The sequence below is a fragment of the Mugil cephalus genome, chromosome 5 (assembly GCF_022458985.1).
Source record: "Mugil cephalus isolate CIBA_MC_2020 chromosome 5, CIBA_Mcephalus_1.1, whole genome shotgun sequence".
Lineage (NCBI taxonomy): Eukaryota > Metazoa > Chordata > Actinopteri > Mugiliformes > Mugilidae > Mugil > Mugil cephalus.
In genome coordinates this window covers 10,319,262-10,337,470 of record NC_061774.1, presented here as the reverse complement: position 1 = coordinate 10,337,470, position 18,209 = coordinate 10,319,262, and the positions used below count along the sequence as shown (strand labels likewise).

General features: G+C 42.1%; 1 protein-coding gene across 3 annotated transcripts in view; it reads left to right on the top strand.

The window, feature by feature from the left end:
- The window catches only part of mid2 (midline 2), a 139,381-nt gene that overhangs the window by 32,059 nt on the left and 89,113 nt on the right, over positions 1 to 18,209 (top strand). Inside the window, exon 3 of one of the 3 annotated variants that reach the window (XM_047584755.1) lies at positions 3,875 to 3,933. The exons of the other annotated variants lie outside the window; for them this stretch is intronic. The gene's annotated coding sequence lies outside the window, so the exon portion shown is untranslated. The remainder of the gene's footprint in view (positions 1 to 3,874; positions 3,934 to 18,209) is intronic. 3 annotated transcript variants of the gene reach the window in all.

The following is an 18,209-nucleotide window of genomic DNA, read 5'->3' as shown; positions in this document are numbered from 1 at the left end:
GCTGTAGCTGTAGCAGATGGCTAATATGTGCTCATTCAGACACTAGTGTGATCTCACATTAACAGTTGGATGTCGGCCGTTAACTCACTCGGAGACGCATTTAAAGCGAGTGAAAATTTGTGCTGATGATCACAGATATTATAACAGAAAAATGTTCAATGGAAACATGGTGCTCTGGACTATTGAAATATTTGTTTTCAGAATGCTCTGTACTGTATATTTGATTGTATCTGAGTGTTCTTCATTCCCACATATTAAAGATCCCATATAATACCCCTTCCTTGGGTTAATTTAAGCCTTATACCCAGAAGGTTCATTTGAGGGTGTAGCTCTCAAGACGCATATCTTTCATTATACCATGCCTTTACACCACATGTTTTAGCCCTCTTCCAAACAGGCTCTTTCAGACACTCTGTTGGCTGACCACAAGCCTGTCTGGAAGAAGTGTGAATGGTAAAAATGAGGGGAGAGCCACAGTTGGCCACATGGCAGCTGGCATAGCTGTGAAAGAGTGTAAGAGGGAACAAATAAAATACATTCTGTAGCTTCTGATTTACTGTGAGTGATCCTTTTACATGGAAATAGAGCTGATATAGCAGCACAGCCGTTGACTTTAACTTATGCGTACGCTTTCTTTGTGATGTGACCACTAAGATGTAAAATTGCAGGGCAGAGTGGAAGCTTGAAAATGTCTTTGGACTGACGTCTGGTTAACATGTAAACTAGGTCAGCTTTATTGAGAATGCATCAGTTTTAGTACACGCCAATCAGCCACAACATTAAAACCACTGACAGTAGAAGTTAATAACGTTGACCATCCTGTGACAATACAATGTTCTGTTGGGAAACTCATGGATCTGGCATTCATGTGGATGTTATTTAGACATGTATCCACCTAGACCAATGACACTCCTTGATGGCAGCAGCCTGCCCCAGCAGGATGCAGCCTGACACAGACACAAAAACAGTTTAAGAACAACTCAGAAAAACATGAAAAACAGCACGAGGTGTTGACCTGGCTTCCAAATTCACTAGATCCCAAACTGATCAAGTATCCATGGGATGCACTGGAACAAACCTGATCCCCTCGCCTCAACCCATAGGACCAAAGAACCCAACTAACAACATTCCATTACCGGACGCCACAGGACGCCCTGAGAAGGCCCACATCCATTCTCTGATGAGTCACAACTGAAATGCACACAGATGTAAAAGCCTGATAAAGACATACCTGAGACTGGGTTGCACTAAAACACCAAAGGCGACTTGAAAACAGCCACACCCACCCCTTGTTTATTGGTTCTAAGCCAGGCTGTCTGATGACATGACGTCCGACAGTCTGCGTTTCCTCAACTCTTTCTATGAAAGTCTCGAGGGCGTGTTTCAAGGCACAATTCCTACATTTCGTAGCGTTTTCAGCATTTTGATCCCTAATATTCATCTGGTACATAAATATATGTTTATAAATGATATATTTATGAGTATTTGTGTTTGATAAGGTGGCCACTTACTTGGCATTGAATGGATTAATATTCGTGGCGCCCGTTCTGCTCCTACTGTCTGTCTTTCGGCAAACATTAAGGTGAATCACAGCACCCTGATGCGCATCAAGAGCAAGCGATGACGGACATCAGAGGGAGGAGAGATTGGCAGCCGGCAGCCGCTTGATCCATAATTAAACACGGTTTTGTTAGCGCACCTCGTTTAAAGCTGTTATGCTAAATAATGAGCTGTATTGAAAATGAACGAATGCGCTCAATGAGATTTATAACAATTATGCATTATTCATTCTGCAGCAAATAAACCTAATTGACAAGTCAGTGGGTACAAACGTATCCAGTCGGAACTGTTTGTAAGTGGTCCTCGTTATGTCAGTGGAATTATTTTAAAACTCGGCGCAGAAGTTCAGGCGTAAGGAGTCGTGTTTAATTTAAAGTAATGTGTTTTATCAGAGGGGATTTATTTTATTGGTCCTGACACACCATTTTTATTTTTTATCACAGTTGCAGCATGTGTTTAATTATATTCAGTATGCCGAGTAGTAGAAAAAACATTCCACAAGATCCGACAAAATCCTAAGCATCCAGGTATCGGGCTTTGGAATCTGGAGGTCTGGAGGTCTACTCCTGCCAAGACCTGGAACTGGACTAGAATCCCTCCTGAACCAGTTGGGAACAATATCCTATCAGGAGCTAAATGACTGGGCCACGTGTCCGTTTTTCTCAGATTATTTTCCAGTGATAGAAATGTAAAACTGCATGTGGCTGGCCTTGAAATAAACAATGCACCAATTGTCCACGGTGGGCCTTCTGCTGTTCCCCGCTCTCGTCTCGCCCCTGTTTTTGGCAGCCTTCTGGTGTCAGCATTAAACATTATCACTTGAATTGCTGTTATTGTTAATGTTACATCAGAAGGTATTCTTTGTGATCTGTGGCATCCGAGAAAAACTAATTATTTCAGGGCTGAAGCAAAGATGAAAAAGTTTTGTTAATTATGGTTTTGCAAGTTATGAACATTTCTGTTTATTTGCTATTTATTTTTTTCTTTTTGAAAAAGTGAGGTGTTTTCAAAGACTTGTTGATGATAATTTTGTAACTAGTCATTCTTATTCAACACTCATGTTGAATCCAGCGTGCGTTTAAGATGTGGTAAGATGTACGCGCCATTACATGCATGGTTTGCCACAGAGTCAGTGTAGCCGGAGCCAGATGGAGCGGGCAACTGTGTGTGTTCACAATCTTTAGTACAACATGGTGTTTCTGTAAAAACACAAACACTCCTACTACATAGTGCAGTACATTTACAGTCCACTGTTTTATTCGAGTGTCTCAATTCAGAGTGTTTAATGCTATGTTCAATACTCAGTATGTGTACAGTTAATAATAATATGTATCTCTTCTGACATATTGGTCAGCATGGACCTACAGTGTCATGGTACTTGCAGACAGACTCCTTGTGGAAACCACGATAACACGTTAACCCCATCTCGGTCCAGTGCTTGCATACTATGATATTTTCCTTGAAAATAGTACCGACGTCACATGCTATTGGTTTCACATCAGATTTGTGGACAAAAAATATCTGGCAGACTTTTTGTAGCCTACTAAATAGTGTGTTCCTGTCTTGTTCTGGCCATAACCTGCTGTAACAACACTAACTCACCGTCACTCGACAGGAATGATGTACAGTTTATTCCACAAACCTGAATCAACCACTGATTGCCCACAATAGGTATCAGCCACAACATTATTCCTAATGGTGTGCAGGTCTACCCTGTGCCTCCAAAACAGTTGTGACTCATCAGAGAATGGAGATGGGTCTTCTGAGGTTGTCCTGTGGTGTCTGGTAACAGGATGTTGTTAGTAGGGGGTCTTTGGGTCACATCTTAAGACACATCTTAAGACAATGAGTGAAAATAGCGTATGGACAAAAAACACTGAGCGCGTCTTAAATGAAATGAAAGTAAAGCCATAAGCTGCTTTATTCATTAGTGACTATGTTTTAGTATGCACGGTGCAATCTCATATTGCTGTATTGTGTCTAAAAAATAATCCACTGTACACCTCCTATATGTGACTACATATATATGTGTTCATTCAGATTGTTCATCTGTCGCAGACTGTTGCTCCCATCTGCAGCCTACTGTGAAATCATTGTCTGTTTTTTGACTCAAACACAGAGTTTCATGCTAATCTGACTTATTTTCTCATTATCTTTTCCTCCCCCTCCTTGCCTCCACCCCGCGCTCATTGTCTGTCTTCTGATATTCACCTCACTTCATCCGCATTCCCTCCTCTCGTCTGCCGCTATCCCTCTGTTTCTCTCACGACCTCTCTTGGACTCCCGCTCTCGCTCTCCCTGTCTCCTCCTCAAGCCCGTCCATGTCCACGGTCGTGCTGTTCATCGCTAACTAGGCTGCCTCCGAGCGCACAGGTACGCCCCTCCCCCTCTTCCACTTCAAGCTCTATTTTTAACTCCTCTCCAAGATCTTTCCCCCGTGATTCTCACTCTCCAGCCCCGACTCTCATCCCTTTCAGTACCTCTCCACTGTACCATTTTAACCAAGCGGTGGGAGACCAATACCTCTTTATTAATTTATGCAGTCGCTCGCCTCCCTACATATTTTTCCCTTCTTTTTAACCTGGAAGTGAGTGCTGTTACGGACATTATTTTTGCACAGAACAATTAGAAGCTCTTTTCAACTGTTGATACCTATCACTTTATGGAGTGTATCAGTGAGGAGGAGTTGAGGTAGAGGACATGAACAAGGACGTGATTAGAAATCAAACCCACAGTACCACAAACTAAAATGCACCAAAACCCTCAGACAGCCAGGTTGACTTGAATTACTGGTTAAACCAGGATTTGTTAATGTCTTCAATTTGTCATGTCTTAAATGGTATTGCCCCACAGCCTGTCAAGCGACCACCATGACCACCGTGACCACCATGACCACCGTGACCACCACCAAATGGAAACATAATGCTTTGTTGGACTGGATAACTGATGTCCAGGGCCCTTTTCAGCTCCATCCTCAGACTCTTGCTTTTATTCATAGGCCGGTTAACTGAGAGCAAAGGCAAGATTGCAAGATTTTTTTCTTGATTACTTTTTTCAGTCTTTTTTTTAAGCATTTGTGCATATTCAGTTCAGAAAAGGGCGACACTTTTTTTTTTGCAAAGATTGGTTAGTTGTTCGATATTACTGCGTTGCCATTCCGCACAAAATGTCTTATTGTGGTTATGCTAAAAGATGCAAATTTATACATTCCAAAGAGGCACTGCTGCTTGGATTTTGTCTCATCCCATCACTTGAGATCTTGTTAGACTTATTGTTGGTTAAGTACTGCAACATTGATTCTCTGTGACAGTATTTATTTCTTGCCACCCTTGGGCTTCTGCAGCTTAATGGAGGACAACAAATGGAAAATATGCCATTTTTCCTCACGATTTAGGGGTTCGGATGGTTACACTCGTCTTTTGATGTGAAGCATTTGCATTCAGTATGAGTCTGGTCAAGGTTGTCTTTGATTTGAAGAAAAAGGGAAGGGGAACAGAGGGACTGTGAAAAGATTGAGGCTCATTTAAAAGTCATTGAAGCCAGACTTTTGTCTGTTGGCAAACGTTGTTTGCTTTTGGCGACGGCTTCTCAAGAGCAGATTACGCTTTAAATACTTGCTGACTTATGAGACAAATTTCCCTTTTACCGTGCGTGATACAAACAATTGAGAGGGGTGGCTCAAATAAACGTTTTGTCAGCCTTAACCACATGGTCTGACTCAGTAATGATCCTTGTCTATGTTCCCGGGAGTGGCATTTAGGACTAAGGACAGACCTGCCTTGCAGCATTCCTGCCTGACTTCCCCATGCAGAACCAGGTAGACAGCTGTGAGAGAATCCATTTGTCAAACTCGCAGTCCTTCACGGCAGCCGCTGTCGATGGGAGGCTTTTGAGTTATTATGTGCCTTACCAAAAGAAACATGGAGCCTTTTTTTTAAGGAGGCTTCACAAGGATTTTACACACACGGGTGCTCAAGAACTTACTTTTTCAACTTCCCCTTCCCCCTGCTCGCCTCCTGTCGTGGTAACTCGGAGTAGTTAGTCTTTACCTGTCAAGGCGGCAGATGATGCGAAAGGCCAAAAAGCGGCATGCCGAGACTGTGTGCTACAGTAATGCTGCTAAAGGTGTGATGCTTTCTGCAGCACTTTATCTAAGGTATGAATGAACAGTGATCATTCCAGCGCGTAGTCTGGAATAATGTTTACAGCTGAGGCGCCCCGAACTCGTCATTATTAATAATTCATTGTTGAACATGTGTAGGATGTCATCATCCTATCTTTCCCGTGTGGTTTTTCTGCCTTTAAACAGGGAAAAAGCTGACTTGTGGTAATTTTGATTTATTTTGTTGCTGATTTTGGTGAAAAGGGAGCACACAAGTAACTGCATGACTAACATGATCTCCATAGAGCAGGCATGTCAAACTCAGTTTGGCTCTGGGGCCAGATCCAGACTTTCTGTTCTTAGGTGGGCCGGATCAGCAAAAGAATGTCAACTCCAAATATTTAGCTTGTTTTTCAGTACTATGCTTTATCATTCAGCCTACATTTGTAGCCTACCCTACATATTATAATCACGGATGACAAGGGATCTTTTCTAAGCACAACACATTTATTCAAAAACAATGGGAAAAAAAATATTTTTCCTGTTTGACCGTGAATGTGTTCACAACTGGTTTATTTTAACAGTTGAGTGAATGCAGTTTTACACCTGAACCAACTCACCACACTAAACAAACTCAAGTGGGAGCTATAAAAAAAATATTTTCGCCTTAATTGTCATACTGCTTTGAAATAAATGAAAAAAGAAATACAAAATAAAATAAAATAAACTACTAGGCTGGGCCTACTGAAGTTGAGAATATACTGCACAATATTAATTGTCTTTAATATGACATACTTGTCTTTATGATGAGTGGCGCCGAGTATTAAACTCTTTGAACACTGCAACTTGCTGATTACATACCAAGCACACTGGTTTTGCATTCACTTCTGTGAATAAATACTTCTCGGTCCATTTCTCCTGGAAAACTCTGCACTCCGTGTCCACTCTTCTTTTTTTTGACAGTGCCATTTTGGGAAGGGTGTGTTAACCGATAACTTGTTTAGTAGTGGTGAATGGTGAAGCAAGATTGCCGGTTTATTTTTACTTGAACACATCACGTTGCGAATGTTTATTTCCTGTGACTAACTCGTGTCAGTGCCGCATGCTTGACGTGAGCGCTTTTACACATTTACTGCCCTCTAGCGGCCGGAGGGAGCATTTGGTTTGTATTTATTTTAAAAAATCACAACTTTTAATAGAAATTAGCTAGAGACTCGCTTCTTTTTTTGACATACTCAGAAATTTATGCCGGGCCGGATTAAATGACCCAACGGGCCGGGTCCGGCCCGCGGGCCGTATGTTTGACATGCCTGCCATAGAGCATATCTTCAACAGGGCGTCCGCGACTCCTAGGGGATCCGCGGAGGTATTGCAGGGGGAGTCACAAAATGTTTTGGTTGATTTGGCATTTTTTATACATATTTTTGTTAAACTTTCTACCTTATTTTAGTAAAGAGGTAAGGGATGGCTTAATATTGAATGCAAAATGATAATAATAATGTCATTTATAATGACATTATTATGGGTACATAATAATAGGTAAGGGGATCCCTACTTAATGGTTTGGGGTCCATGGCCTGAAAAACGTTGAAGACCCCTGCCATAAAACGCCTCTTCTATGAACCATAAGAGTCTTTTATCTCTTCTGTTCCACCTTCACTTCCTCCCTTCTCTGCTCTCCCTATTTTTTCATCTGTGTGTCAGGCAAAAGCATAAATAGATTAATACTAAAGAGAGAAAAGATTTTTTTTCTCCTTTTCTCTCTCTCATTCATTGGATTGCATTTCCCTTCCTCCCCTCTTGCCTCATCCCTCCCCCCTCCTCTGGTGTATGCCTTCTGACAGCCGAGGTACCCTGCAGCCTGCCTTGGCCAGGTATAGCACAAGATGAAAGGTTTGTAGCCAGATTTCTCCCTTTCAAAGATGCCTTCTGCTGCATCCCCGCGCTCCATGGGCACTCGGGTAGTCCCTGCCAGGCGAAGGGGAAGAAAGAGGGCAAGGGAAGGAAAGGACAGGAAGTAAGTAAGAGAAAAAGAGTGGGCGCAATGTTGCCAGAGAAAAACAGCAAGAGAAAGTAGAGGGAGACAGTCAGATCGTCAGACTTGCCCTTACTCCACGTGTGGAAACTGCATCTGTGTGTGTGTCATCAAAGAAGTTTGACGTCTAGGTGTGTGCAGCGAGGGGAAGTGATGCGCCCCTTCTTTCGCTCTTTACTCAGTCTGGAGTTCTTTTTGACATATTTTCATCATCTGATGTGTTGGAGTCACGCTGAAGTCTGATTTCAGTTGAAGAAGTAATATCTTGTGCCCCCTGCCAAATCCACTGAACTTTATTCCTCCAGGTGAAATTTAAATTTCTTCTCCGGCATCAACGGCCCAATCAAATGAGCGCTGGGCTCGTATGTAGTCACTATTTCTTTTACGAGTTGGCTGCAGCCTAAGCTAAGTTGCTATCTCTCGCATTGAATCAACCACTGCAATGGAGGCTGAACACACAAACACAATTTACACCTTCCGAAATATTGTGAGCATGCATATATTCAGGCACGAAAAAATAAGCCCGTTCTTGGCATGATACTCCATTGCATTCCCCTGTCCTCTGCTGAGCCGTGTTGGATCTGAAACAAACGCACCCTTGATGCTAAAGCAGGTAGACTGTTTACTCTTAAGGACCATACAGTACAGTGTTCCAGCTTTAAATTTAAAGCTAGTCTGAAAGTTATTCCATGGGTCACGACCCGTATTGCTTCAGCCTGTGGTTGTGCAGCCGCTGTAAGGCCAAGACAGTGCCAATATGAGTTCTCCTGCTGCATGCAGTGTGAGATTTTCTAAAGTTATTAGAGTGAATGAATGGATGAGATGTAACAGGGAAGTATTCAGCAGTCGAGATAGAAAAGTGGAAGACATGAAGACGACACAAATGATTCAAGACTTGAAGAATAAGATCACAGAGACAATTTCAACCCCAGACTCGGCTGAGATTTTAAAATTTAAAAAAGAGCAGAAGAAGACTAAATCCAGCCAACACGAGATTGGAAAATTGAAGGCAGAAAATTGGAACCTGATATAAAATAATTGACAGATCCCATTAATGCTGTATCACCTCTATATTTCATGTGTTCTTATTCCATTTTCTACATTTTTAGACAATTGCTAGAGCTACCTCAGCCTACATTCAACTCTAAAACCATGGGATGGGTAGTTCTAGCCTTTTGTTATTGCAGAGTTATAGCATCTTAGCAAAGTAATCCACACGGTGGGCTGTGTCACCATAGTGTGAGGCCACAGCTTCCGAAACAAGTCATTACAAGTCATTACAAGTCATTACTGAATCCAATCAAAACACAGCTGCTTGTTTGCAAGTTCAAACACACAAAAGGCACTGTCTGTAAAAAATAGAAAAGTTTAAGTGAAATAAAGAGATATTGTGTTTGCCGTCATAAAGCCAACTATTAGTTTCCTAAAAATAACCATCCCTGAACGCAATCTCCTCTGTGATTGTTGGAAATTCAGGTCGGTTGTGTGGCGCACTTACATAAATCTTATCTGAAGACAAACTAGATAATGCACTGTAAGTCTGAGCTGAAAGATTTAGCCTCTGGATGCTGCAGTGACAGGAGATACTAAGGGAGGGAGTGCAGGCGGTAAAACAACTGACAGTTGGTCATTAAGAAAGACGCAGGTGGGCTAAAAATCAATCACGCCAAGACTGGTCTGGGCTGTGACAGATGCCTGACATCTACTTGATGAAGAGCTCTGCTGTTCCTCTGAGCAAGGGGAAGGGGGGGGGGGTTAGAGGAAAGGACCTACTGTGATCGGCTAACCGAGACGTTTTGGATGCTAAAGTGAAGACAATAATGGATCAGGGAATCAACAGGAAATAAGCAAAAGGATACGATATAGGCTCACAAATGGAAAGAAAAGCAACTTTTTTTGTCGACATCTCAAGTCACGCTGTCATTTGACATGGCTACAGTCACCATAACAACTTACGCTGCTGCATGCAGTTTTCAGAGCAGGACAGAGTGTGTTTTGACAACACCTTTATAGGCTATTTCATGGTGTCTGATCTAACAGTATGAGGAAGTATTTCAAGTGTGAAATGCCACTGCTTTACTGGCCTGCACACACAAAATCAGAGAACTTAATTTAATCTTTATTTTTCCTGCCAATTTCCTTTTAAAAATGTATGCACCGGTGTAAAATGTCTGCTCCTAGATAATGTCTGGGATGAAGTTTTACAGGTCTGCCAATGTCTGACGAAATCCATTTCTACTGCAGTAAACATTGCTACTGAATTTTCTGAAAACAAATTGGACCACAAGATCAAACTACATTAAGGCCTGTGTGTAGAGTAAACAGTCCCCAACAGTGTACACCTTTATTTGCAAAACACTGTATTTACAAGGGATTTACAAGGGATGTTCTGATCGGGTTTATCCGATTTTTAATACTGAATAAATTTCCTCACCTCAAGATTCATAAAGGTTTTTCTTATGTTATTATCCTAGATCTCGTGTGGACTGCGCAATTGTATTAAGTTCCAGAAAGTAGGCTGTCAAAGCTCATGTATCCAGGAGAAAGTAGCTGCGGTACTATGGCTCCTGAAACTCCAACTTTTGTTCTCTGCTGCAGATCTTGTCATCCAATGCCATAAACTCTGTAATTATCTCTTGACATTGGCCTTGTCTCAAGATACTTTATAATGCCGAAAGTATTCTCTCACCAATCCAAATAACTGAATTCAGGTGTTCACTTCCATGGCCACAGGTGTATAAAACCAATCACCTAGTCACACAGACTGCTTCTACAAACATTTGTGAAAGAATGGGTCTCAGGAGCTCAGTCAATTCCAAAGTGGTACTGTGATAGGATGCAACCTGTGCAACAAGTTCAGTCGTGAAATTTCCTCACTACTAAAATATTCCAAGTAAACTGTCAGTGGTATTATAGTGGCGGGGTCAGTGGATGCTGAGGTCCATAGAGCACAGAGATCGCTAACATTCTGCAGAGTCAGTCACCTCCAAACTTCATGTGGCTTTAATATAAGCTCAAGAACCGTGCGTAGAGAGCTTGATTGAATGGCTTTCCATGTCGAGCAGCTGCATCCAAGTCAAACATCACCAAGTGCAATGCAAAGCGTTAGTTGCAGTGGTGTGAAGCACATCACCACTGGACTCTAAAGCAGCGGAGACGTTCTCTGGAGTGGCGACTCACAATCCTCCAGCTGGCAATCTGATGGACCGATCTGGGTTTGGTGGTTGCCGGGGGAACGTATTTGTCTGACTGCATTGTGCCAAGTGTGAAATTTTGGTTGAAGGGGGTTTGTGGTGTGGGGTTGTATTTCAGGAGCTGGGCTTGGTCCCTTAGTTCCAGTGAATGGAACTCTGAATGCTTCAGCATACCAAGACATTTTGGACAATGCCATGCTCCCAGTTTTGTGGGAACAGTTTGGGGATGTTCCAACATGAATGTGAGCCAGTGCACAAAGCAAGGTTCATAAATACATGGATGAGTGAATTTTGTGTGGAATACCTTCACCTGAACAGAGTGACCTGACCTCAACCTGATAGAACACCTTTGGGATGAATTACTGTAGATGAAGACTGTAACCAGACCTTCTCGTCCAATATCATCATCAGACCTCACAAATGCGTTTCTGGAAGATTTAAAAAGTAGCATAAACACACTCATAAACCTTGTGGAACCCAGAAGAGGGTTGCAAACATCATATTAAACCCTATGGATTAAGAATGGGACGTTCATATGTGTGTAAAGGCAGGTAAGTTAATACTTTTGGCAATGTAGTTCATATAGATACGAAGTATCTTTGATCCAAAGTTTAATTTTTTTTTGTGGGGGGGGGGGGGGGGGGGTTCAGGCAGTCATGGCTCTACAAAATATTACATATGAAGATTGCATTTGAATTCATGTGTATACAGTATATCATGAATTATTATGAATTAAAGGGGAAATATGGTCCACAACAGTTCTTTTTATAATGCTACAACGTGTAACTGTCCAAAAATTTACTATCGGGGTCCTACTATCTATAGTTTCTTCAGTACACTCACTTCAAAGCTTCTTAAAGCACTTATGCCATAACCATAAGTTATACCATAACTTATGCTGCGGAATCTGATCTTCCAGTGGAACAAGACATACTGAATGCAAGGTATTCCACCATTGTGGAACACAGTTAGTGTCCATGCCCTTGTTGATACAGTGTGTGTGCAGTCCTCTAATTTGGTTTTTCAGTCTTCCAAGTTAAACAAAACTGAAACAATGCCAACTTTGAAAAGAAACACCGCATCGAGTTGAAAGGCTGAGTTTGTGTCAGAGGGCACTCCTCCATTCCCTTATGTGCGCTTATTCCGTGTCAGAACAGGTCAAATTTATTGTCAAGGAAACAAATGTTAACCAGAAGAAGTCCCCCGAGCGGTGCTGCTATTTAAGCTAAATGCCTGCACATCGTGCACCGATTACATACCTCATGCCCATAATGCATACGGTGTTATGCACATGATGCACATCTAGAGGAAAAAAGCCTCAAACTTAAAGATGCCATGCCTGACATCTCTTTAAAAACTCATGAGGTCATTTGCCGCTGAACCAAGAGTTATGCGGTATAACGAAGTGAGTAGGACATGTAATCAGTGCAGAGTATGAATAATAAATGGAGGGAAAGATTGTGGGGGGTTGCAGTTACTCACTGCTGCTGTCTAAAGTAGGCACAAACTATCTTTTTACTTATATGCTACAATGGCAACAACTGTATTTCACAACAGATACGTCCCACACTAACTTGCATCACTTGGATAATAAACTTTTAAATGCTCAGTGAACGTATCAGGGTATGGAAAGGATGAACGCAGTAAATAACATCATACATGGCATATTATGTGGGAAATGAGAGACGCTCAACAACACAGGTCATTGCTGGTTTGCTTCCGTGTTACAGAAATTTAGTTGACAGTGTTAGTGTGATGTTTTTCATGTGTTTCTCACATCCATTTAGTCTACAGCCACAGTATTGTAGCATGTAGTTCAGAATGCATTATCCTCATATGCCTTTGTATTCATATACTTCTGCTTCTCCATGCCGCCAGGCTTCTGCTTATGTAAAGAATTCAGCTCCTATAGCATACTACTGTATATACAGACACTGCAGGATCCACTGTCTGCTCAACACCATCTCTTGATTGCTATTTATTTCTCTTCAGGATACTTAATCTCTCCTGGTCATCCTGTATTTCCTTCCCTCCCCTCCCACTGTAGCTCCATCGCTGTCTTCTACCTATTTTCTTTCATCTCCTGCTTTAATCAAGCATCCGATCACAGGCCCCGGAGGATGAGGGATAATGAGATTAGGCCCATACATGTTTACACATTCTGATTTACACTGAGCCTTCCCTGTCTTTCTCCGTCTGACCCACATTTCTCGCTTTTTATGTCTCCGGTCTTCCTCTCAGGCGCGCTATCCTTCAGACATCGGCTGCCCATCTTTTGCTGCAGTAGTGGCGTGGATACACACACGTTGTTAGCCATAATCATCGGTACTATTACGCGCTCCCTAATGGTGAGGTTTTAATAACCACACTGCAGCGTCTGATCCCGATGTCAGTCAGTGAAAGGGTCCTTGGTGCATTCGCCGCTTCATATCAATTCTCAGTCTGAGAACCAGTCCAACTCTGCTTTTTCACAGAGGAGCAATGCCAGAAATGGTATTGGGGCAACTATTAACAGGCAACGACATGTGTTACGACAGTGTTTGTCGTAAGGGAAACCAAAGTGCTTGGCAGGGGGCACATTGATCCGTTGTAAAGAGCTAAGGTGAGTGAGGCAAATCCAAATGCCTGCAATTCTAGACAATACCGGTCAGGATATATGAGATACTCTCTTTACATGCACTAACTGACCACTATAAAATAAAATACCTACATTAATGTCTTTGTGACAGACATCCATACCCAACCAATCATAAGAGCACTACGGGACTCACGAATACTAAAGAACTAAAGCCTTCTCGTTCCAGTTAGGTAGAATTATCAGCAATGCACACAAACATATCGTCCCTCTGGCGTCAGTCTGCTAACTGCGACCGAGCCAATGGTAATATTGCAAACCAAAACTAAACTTATTACGTCATCAGATGAAAAAGCAGAGCTCCATAGATCCTACACATTGTGACAGTTGACGGGCCGCGCGTTCCCGAGCCAGGCGGCTGCTCGAAGCAGAGAACACGGACGTGACATTAAGGAAACGCGATTTTGAAGCTGGATTTGACTCCATATTCCTTTTAAAGGTTTAAGAGGCCATGTTTGTATGAAAGCCTGTCGGATAGAGTTAACGGGGTTGTCACAAAGCATCGCTTCGGAGGATGGTTGTTGGGTCGTGTTGCTGTAATGCAGATTTTTTTTAACTCGTGATTTATAGATCAGATGATCAGTGCTGTCTTTTTTTTTTTTTTTAAATGAAGTGGTGCACTGAGTCTAGTGTAGTTTCATTGTTATATCAGTGACAAATTAGAACATGTTTCAATAGTGCACCATAAAAGGCGTGTTTTGACTCAAGCTGCGGTCTGTTTTCAACAGATATTACTTTCTTTTTGGTAACGTGATCCTATTTGTGTGTCTCCCCCCCAAACCTCGTGAATCCCTCTGACTTCGGTAGTGTTGCATATTTTCTGATATAAATTATAGTGCAAACACAATACTCTCTAGATAAGCACTGAAGTTATGACAAATAGTGTTAAGGGGTTAAAAAAGCCATTAAAAACTATGTTTATACATGTCCAATGAATTATAAATTCCAAGGTTATAGTGATATTACGAAGGCCAATTGTACTAAATATGGTCATTTTGTATTTTGGTCATAATAATTGAAATTCCCTGTGTTCCTGGTGTTGTACTGGGCTACAGTCTGTCTTGGTGTGGAGCCAGAGGGTGAAGAAGGCAATGTGACTATGATAAGAAAAGTCTTGGCATTCCCTCCACTGAGCATCCAGGCACACGTACGAGGAATAAAAAGGACACAGCATTATGCTGCTAGACAGGGATCTCTTTGTCTTCGCACTGCCACCTCGCATGTTGTCTTCTCTTACCAAGTGCAGATCTGACCCCATCACAAATGTGACACTAATCATGTTTCGTGTCTAAATCCCTGCTGTCCCTAATTAAGTCCAGGAGGAAGCAGAAATATGTAGATTAGGCCTTTGTACTCACGACAGCGGGCGTATATTCACATTGTCTCTCGGGGCTTTTGTAAAAAACGGCACCCAAACGGCCATTTAACTCACTGGGAGAAGGGTACGTGGCATTTAACTGTGACTTCATGGACTTCAGCGGGTGAAGCACAGCAGCTCAGTTTTATTCCAAATGCCAAAATTTAAAGACCAACAGGGGGCACGATTCTCAGCTTCCTCTTAATATACTGTATAAAGTACATACAGCAAAACAGTGCTCTTGTTGCTGAGTCACAGATGAATTGAAGCAGCAAAAAGAATATTTATGGCATGACCTTACTGGCGAGAAAGATCAGATACAAGCTGAGGTTGCCAACCTACATCAGGCATTTTGTTTATTTCTGTGCATTTATTGATCTGAATGTGGACATTATTTTTAGATTAGGAATGAGACAACCTGAAAAACACTTGAGGCTATTGTTGTTATAGTCCTGTGTATTTGGGCAAATGAAAGTGAAATGGGATAATCAAAGAAATGATTGCAACTCGAGTCATAAAATATCTGACCCATCCACGAGCAGTACACAAACACACATATATATATATAAATATATTTATGATACCACTATAGCCAGACACACGAACGCAAACAGTCTCCTGAGGTTTCAGCACTCAGTCAAAGATTTCTATGTTCTGAAGGAAACAAAAGGTTTTTTCATGTCTGTGCGAGCGAGTGTTTTTCGTGATCGCTCCATGTTTCGGCAGCACACAGTCAGGCTGCTCCTGCGCAACATGTCCCTGATGATCTGTGGGCTGGGAGAGGAAAGAGGAAGACAGGAGCTGATGCATTTCCTCTGGACACGCACTGCTCCGTGGTGTTGGTGATTTGTCTTGCCAGTGAATGCTTCGAAGCGCGCGGGCGTGCACAGGCGCGTGCACACTCACGGGCATTGTTAAGTACCGTTGCTGATGGTATTTTGAAATGTAATGTGTCCCGTGCAGCACAATGCTGAGGCCAAGTCTTCAAAGGCCTGTGTGTTTACTGTCCACAGCAGCCGGGGTCGTCTATCCTGTCCTCATTCTGTCACGTTCGTCCTTTAAATGCCGTCAATTAAGTGCTGATGAAGTAAAGTTCTACAGTATGGGCGCATTTAAATAATCACATCTCTGTGTGCTAATAGACTCCTTCATGGCCTACATCACTGTGACGTCACAATGTTAGCTGGAGGCGAAACAGAGGGAAGCTTGAGGCGAACACTGTCACTTTCAGCCATGAAAATTGGAATGAGATATCAACAATGCGCACACTTCATGTGTAATGCATCATCAGTTTCAGCCTAGAAAATGTTATGTGTTAGACTAACTCGTGAGTGAAATTACGTTAAGTGCAAGATTCTTGTTACGCTCCAGTGCTAATGCTAATCGCAACCTAATGGAACTTCAGTTGCGTTTTTCAGGGGTGTCCAAGTAGAAGTTTCATTTACTACGTTACCCTCCACAGTGGTTCCACTTACTTCTTGTAATATCTTTGTTGGAGAGGCTTCACTTGATAAAGACAGACCAGACTTCGTCTCCTCTGTGTCCTCCTTTGGTCAAATCGTCCATCCAGTGAGTGTGAGTGTAGGGGTCGGTGAATGAATGAGTCAGAGTCAACATTTTAAAACGACACTCACGGTCTCAGGGAGTGAGCGTATTAGTATATTCTCTTAAATTGTCATGGTCTGTATCTGTCTTTTATTTTGTGAATCATGTTTTGGAGTTTCCTGTTTTATTTTGTCAAGTTTCTTAGTTTCCTGTCTGTCATGCCTCCTTGTGGTTTTGTCATGTCTGTGTCATGTTGTGCTTTCTGTTTGTTTTTGGGTTTCCTCCTGTCTTGTGCCTCCTTGTCTCTTGATTACTAATTGGTTTCGCCTGGTGTCATTGCCCTGGTCTCACCTGTGTCATCCCTCAGCCCTCATGTGTATTTATAGCCCTGTCTTCCCTTTGTTCCTTGTCTCGCCGTTGATGTCACCTATCTGATGTTAATTCCTTGTCATGTTCCATGTTCTCGGTGCCATGTTTCGTGCGATTTTGAGTTTTGGATTTTCCTGCCGTCCGCAGCACTTTTCGTTCCCATTGATTTTCGTTTATTAAATACTGTTTTCCCCGGATTCCCTCCCTGCCTCATCGGTCCTGTACTTGGGTCCAACCAACCCCTCTTCGACCAGACAAAAATATGCCTTTTCCTCATCCATTCTTGCCAGAACAGTCCGCTGAAATATGCTAACCACATAGTTTATAGACTCTAGTGTTAATGGCTGTCCCTGCAATGAAACACCACATTGAGCTCAACAGGAATTTTATCCAACAAATTTATAGGTGGGTAGTGGGTGGTAGGTGGAGGATTAAGATGCTATATGAACTTCAGCTGCACTATTGGCAGCAGCACAGCATGTGACTGTGGCATGTCAGTGTGTTAGTGTTACTAAGGCGCCGATGGCTTAGAAGTTGTAGTGGTGCAGCATTACCCACTAAGTGTGTCATTTGAGTTTAATGACAGGCTCAAGTTGACTATCTATAGTAACTCAAAGGCTTCATAAGAGAACTCCTGACGTTGTAATCCCCTTTTATCAGCTGTGTATTTGCTGATACAGTTGCTGTAATCACATGGTAGCACGGTATATTAGCAAGGGAGTCTCAGTGAATCAGAGAAAAAGAAAGAAAATAAACTGTCTTCTAACAAAATGCAAATGGAAATCCCCTGACCTATCAGTGCACAAAAGAAAAGAGCTGCTGCTTTGCATACACTCTGAGTGAACGTGCATTAGCTCTGTCCAGCCCACAAATCGCTGAGTTCATTTCATTTGCTGAAGCTGCCTTCAGAGGAGACAACTGCCAGTCATGCAGCATTCGCATGTCCACGTGGTCACTGAGCGAAGACAGCGCTGATGGATGCTTCGGGCGGAATCCAGGCTTAGTCTGTGCAGTCAATCAGTCAGCCATTCTGTCAGGCTCAAAGGGTAAAAGGCCTATTAAAATCCAAATTACTCCCCTGGGAATTAATGTAATACCCACTCATAGCTTGCACTAACCGTGTTATTTTAATAAATTCACATATACAGAGGAAAATGGATTATGTAATAAACTAAATCACACTGGTCAAAACAGGTCCGACGTCTGCAAAGTGCGTTGATATTTTAAAAGGCAAGCTCAAGACTTTTAGATTGGCCTTTAATTAAATCTTAATTATTTATTTATTCATTATTTACTTTTTTAAATCTCTTTTACTGTAGTAGTTTTATGATGTTTTTTGTGACCTTAAGTTTGCTTCTTTTTATTTATTTTAGGTCTCATGGTTAGCATTTGATTTTTATTATATATACTAT